The sequence below is a fragment of the Chiloscyllium plagiosum genome, unplaced genomic scaffold (assembly GCF_037043375.1).
Source record: "Chiloscyllium plagiosum isolate Xiang-an unplaced genomic scaffold, Cpla_swu_hap1 HiC_scaffold_1, whole genome shotgun sequence".
Classification (NCBI taxonomy): Eukaryota; Metazoa; Chordata; class Chondrichthyes; order Orectolobiformes; family Hemiscylliidae; genus Chiloscyllium; species Chiloscyllium plagiosum.
The window spans coordinates 22,769,741-22,775,740 of NW_028270139.1; positions in this window are offsets into that span (position 1 = coordinate 22,769,741).

Sequence of the window (6,000 nt, forward strand, 5' to 3'; positions counted from 1 at the left end):
AAACTTTTTGCCTTTCCTTAGCAATTCAGTGAGTGGAGTAGCTACACTGCTAAAAATTGGTATGAATTTCTGATAAAATACACTCAACCCCAGGAATCATAGTGCTGCTCCTTTTGTCGATGGTATGAGAAACTCCCCAATTACCTTTGGTTTTGCATTCTGTGGGGCCATTTGTGTATATCGGATAACATGGCCCAGGAAGGTGATTTGGGCTTTGGCAAATTCATTTTTAGCCAGGTTAACTGCCTCCCGAAGTTAATTAAACAAATCTGATAAACGTTGCAAGTGTTCCATGTATGACTAGAAATTACCACCTCATCAATATATCCGACACAATTGGGTAATCTGCCTGGCGCATTTTTCACACCAAAAGGCATGACTTTAAACTGATATAGTCCATTTGGCTTCATGAAAGCTGAAATTCACTTTGCTCTTTCTGACAAAGGGCCAGTATCCTCTGAACCAGTCCAATTTAGAAATATAAGTTGCTTGTCCCACCTTTTTAACAAAATCTTCCAAGTGCAGAATTGGAAAAGCATCAGTCTTTATAACTGCATTGACTTTGCCATAGCCTGGTTTTACTATGAATAAGTTCGAGTCACTGTAACTCACTTCAATAATGTCATCTTGGAGCATGCAATCTCCTTTTGAACTTGTGCCAAGTTTAGAGGGTTATGCCTATAAGGATGTTACTTAATCAGAACAGCATTTCCTTTATCTACATCATGCATAATTAGGTTAGTAATTCCCAGCTTATTTCCAATGATCTCCCCATGTGATAGTAAGAACTTTTTCAGGTCATTTCGATTTTCCTTTGGAAGGTAACTCAGTAACTTTTCGCAATGTTTGACAACTTCCTCATTGTCCAATTTAATTTGAGGAATGTCCAATTCAGAATCCTCTGAACTTGGCTCCTCCCTCTGGGTTGCAACCAATAACATGGGCGGCACGGTGGCACAGTGGTTAGCACTGCTGCCTCACAGCGCCAGAAACCTGGGTTCAATTCCCACCTCAGGCGACTGACTGTGTGGAGTTTGCACATTCTTCCCATGTCTGCGTGGGTTTCCTCCGGGTGCTCCGGTTTCCTCCCACAGTCCAAAAAAATGTGCAGGTTAGGTGAATTGGCCATGTTAGGTGTTAGGTCTGGGTGGGTGCGCTTCGGCAGGTCGTTGTGGACTTGTTGGGCCGAAGGGCCTGTTTCCACACTGTAAGTAATCTAATCTAATCTAATAGTCTCCTTTGGCTTTTCTTCCCTATCAAAATACCTTTAGAGCATATTCACATGACACACTCTGTGAGATTTTTTTCTGTGTGGAGTTCTTATCAAAAAGTTCACCTCACACAATTTCCTATTGACTTGATAAGGTCCACTAAATCTTGCTTTTAAATGTTCACCTATCACTGGAAGTAACACTAACACTTTGTCCGCTTCCTGTTTCATTGTATGCTGTGAGGCTTTTAAATGCAGTCTAGCCAACTGCCCTGCTCTATTTAACTGTTCCCTAAAATTTGACACATAGTTCAAATATGCGGTCTCTAAATTGTGACTTATCAATTTCTCCTTAATCAATCTTAGCAATCCTCCTAATCCAGGCAAAGATTAATTTAAATGAATTGAATTTAGTTGATTCATTTGGTGCATCTCTGAAGCAAAAGGTATCCCAATCATCTGGATAGTCTTGACCATAAGGCCTCGACATGGTCTTTACTGTCTGATGCCACCTTTCTAGTGCTCCTTGCGATTCTGTAAGTTTTGCGGTAGATTTGAATTGTTTATTCCTAAGCCATCCATAATTTCCTTGAATAATTTTAATGTAAAGTTTGACCTTTGATCTGATTGTATGTCTTTGGGCAGTCCGTATCTGGTGAAAAATTTGAGTAACTCTTCGAAAATCCTTTTAGCTGTGATATTATGTAATGTAATGGCCTCTGGAAATCCAGTGGATATATTCATTATTGTTAACAAGTACTGATACCCACTTTTTGTTTCAGGTAGGGGTCCTACGCAATCAATTAAGACTCTAGTTTTCCAATTACTTGACATATCTGGCAAAATTCAACTATATCCTTGTGCTATTCGGGTCAGTAAAAATGATTATGTATTTTAGCTTGAGATTTTCATATTACTAAGTGACCCCCTAGTGATAGCTCACCTGCCACCCGCAACACCTCCTTTCCATAACCCACTGGCAATACAACTCGATAAACTTCTGCCCATTTCTCATCTGCCTGAATGCGTGATGGTCTTCATTTCCTCATTAGGGCATCATTTTCAAGATGGTAGCATTCAGGGATTCATTTGGATACTTTTTCCATGTATGCCTTTTGATACAATCGCTTTAAATTTTCATCTTTCTGCTATAACTCAGTTAATTCATTTTAGCTAGAGATTTCTGCTTTGTCATCTATCTGCTCCTGGTTTGTGTCAACCATCTGATCACACAAGGTCTCTGCTAATTCCACTTTCAACTTTCTCATTGCCACGCTTTGACCTCTCCTGTTTTAATTGGTGACTTTGTGACCTCATTACCACACAGTCTGGAAACATTCCAGGAAAAATGACCTCCTACTGATAGTTCATGCGCTACCCACAACAACCGTCTTTCTAAAACTCACTGGCAATACAATTGTCATAGAGAGATGTACAGCTCAGAAACAGGCTATTCGCTCCAACTCATCCATGCTGACCAGATATCCTAATGTAATCTAGTCCCATTTGCTCGCACTTGGCCCATATCCCTCTAAACCCTTCCTCTTCATTTGCCCATCGAGATGCTTTTTAAATGCTGCATTTGTACCAGCCTCCACCACTTCCTCTGGCAGCTCATTCCATACATGCACGATACTCTTTGTGAAAAAGTTGACCCTTAGGTCTCTTTTATATCTTTCCCCTCTCATCCTAAACCTATGCCCTCTAGTTCAGGATCCCCCACCTCAGGGAAAAGACCTTGTCTATTTATCCTATCCATGCCACTCATGATTTTGTAAACCTCAGCATCTGCGCTCCATGGAAAACAGCCTCTGCCTATTCAGCCTTTCTCTATCGCTCAAAACCTCCAACCCTGGCAACATCCTTTTAAATATTTTCTGAACCCTTTCAGGTTTCACAACATGCTTCCAAAGTGTGGTCCTGGAAAAACATAGCCAGTCAAGTAGCACCCAAGGAGCAAGAGAGTTGATGCTCCAAGCACAAACTCACCATCAGGAATGTGGGGGTGAAGATGTTGAAGAGTTTATGCTCGAAACATCGACTCTCCTACTCCTCGGATGCTGCCTGAGTGCCTGTGCTTTTCCAGCATCACACTTTTTGACTCCACCCCTGATTCAGCTCAACTTCTCCTGAAATTCATATTCATGTCTTTCTTACTTCGAGACTTGACTATTCTCACATGCTTGGCCAGCCTCGCTCATTCTCTGCTTCATAAACTTAAGTATATTTCCAAACTTCTGCTACTTGTTTTCAAACTGATGCCAAATCCCTTTTATTCATCATCCCTGTGCTCACTGATCTTCCAGTTAAACAACATTATTGATCTCCCAGTCAAACAACATTTTGATTGTAAAATTCTATTTCTTGCTTTGAAATCCCTCCATGGTCCCTCACCACCCTATTTCTGTAACCTTCTCCAGCCTCACAATTATCTAATATATCTGAAATTCTTTCAGTCTGATCTCTTTAACATTGCTGACTTTAGTTGTTTTGCCAGCTGTGTTTTCAGTTACCTGGGTATTGAGTTTGTTCCATAAACCTCTTTGCCTCTGCACCATGCTTTCCTGCTATAATAAACTATAACGTATTTCTCTGACCAGAATTTTAGTTATCTATCCTAATATCTCCTATGTAATGCAGTGTTATATCCTTGCTTTATAATGTACCCATGAGCTGCCCTGAAATGTTTTAATATGCTAAAGGTCCTGTATAAATACAATTTGTTATTGTTAATATTTTATGAATGCAAATCATATATTTGCTAATAGTTGCTGGTTTGTGGGCAGCAGTTTTTTATGTGGGGGTTATTGGTGTCAAACACAAAGGGTTCAAAGCTGGTTTATGGTAACCAGCAATTCAGCTGCATAACAAAGATGTAAAATACGATTTTGGCAATGAAAAGCTCAATGAAGATTTTTAAAACATGTTGCACCAATAACAATGTTGATAGTTTTTATGTGTTGCAAGTTGGCATTTCAACAAAGATCTTACCTGTTGGTACTTATAAACTTTCAATAACACTTATTAATTCACCTCTTCCAACTTCTTTCTTTCCTTTTTAAAGTTTCGGATACTTCCAGCTTTTGGAGCTTAGCCCCAATTTGACAATGGATTGGAAGAAAATATTTATGGCTTTGAAGCTTGGATTTTTAATTGTAAATCTTGCAATGCCTTTTGCAACTTTCTACCTCTTCGACCTCTGCCCATTTTTCATCTGCCTGAAAATTTGATGGTCTCCATTTTCTCATTAAAACATCATTTTTAAGATAACAGCATACCAGGATACATCTAGATTGTCTATCTATGTGTGCTTTTTGAAATAATTGGTTTAGTTTCTCATCTTTCAGCTGTAACTCAGTTAATTTCTCTGAACTAAAGATGTCTGCTTTGTCATCTATCTGCTCCTGTTTTGTCTCAACCATTTGATCAAACAGAGTCTCTGCTAATTCCACTTCAACTTGCTTATCGGTACTCTTTGATCTCTCCTGTTCAACTGGTGACTTTGTGAACTTGTTACCACACAATTATTGAGAGGTTACAAGGAGGTAGTTACTCCACAGCCATTTGAAGAAGGTAGATGGGTTACTTCAGGGGTAGGAAAGGGAACAGGCAGGCAGTGCAGGGGTCTCCTGTGGTTGTTCCCCTCAACAACGAGCATGCCGTTTTGGAAGCTGTTGGGGGAGGAGATGATGATTTATCAGGGATAAGCAATGGGTCGCAGGTCTCTGGCGCAGTCTGTCCTTGTTGCTCAGAGGGGAAGGGGGAAGAGGAGCAGAGCTTTCATCATTGGGGACTACATAGTTAGGGGGACAGAAACGAGAGAGATTCACGGTTGGTGTGTTGCCTCCCAGGTGCCAGGGTTCGTGATGTCTCTGATTGTGTTTTTGGGATCTTTGAGGGGGAGGGGGAGCAGCCCCAAGTTGTTGGGTCCACATAGGCACCAATGACATAGATCAGAAGAAAGGTGGGGATCTAAGGCAGAAATTCAGGGAGCTAGGGTGGAAGCTTAGAGCTAGAACAAGCAAAGTTGTTACCACTGGTTTGTTGTTTGTGCCACATGGTAGTGAAGCAAGGAACAGGGAGAGAGCAGAGCAGAACACGTGGCTACAGGGATGGTGCAGGAGAGAGGGTTTTAGCTTCTTGGATAATTGGGGCTCTTTCTGAGGAAGGTGGGACCTCTACAAACAGGATGGTCTTCACCTGAACCAGAGGGGTACCAATATCCTGGGAGGTAAATTTGCAAATGCTCTTCAGGGGGGTTTAAACTAATGCAGCAGGGGGATGGAAACCTGAATTTTAGTTCCAGTGTACAGGAGGTTGAGGGTAGTGAGGTCAGGGATGGATTTGCAAGGTCACAAGAGTGCACCAACAGTCAGGATGTTGGTTTGAAATGTGTGTGCTTCAATGCCAGGAGCATCCAGAAGAAGGTGGGTGAACTTGCACCTGGGATTTCGATGTGGCCATTTCAGAGACATGGCTAGAGGATGGACAGGAATGGCTGTTGCAGATTCTGGGATTTAGATGGTTCAACAAGAACAGAGAAGATGGTAAAAGAGGGGGGTGTAGCCTTGTGAATCAAGGGTAGTATTACATAGCTGAGATAACATTTGAGGACTCAACAACTGAGGTAGCTTGGGCTGAGGTTAGAAACTGGAAAGGAGAGGTTACCCTGTTGGGAGTTTTCTATAGGCTTCTGAATTGTTCCAGGGATGTAGGGGAAAGAATAGCAAAGATGATTCTCGATAGGAGCAAAAATAACAAGGTAGTTGTTCTAAGGGACTTTAACTTCC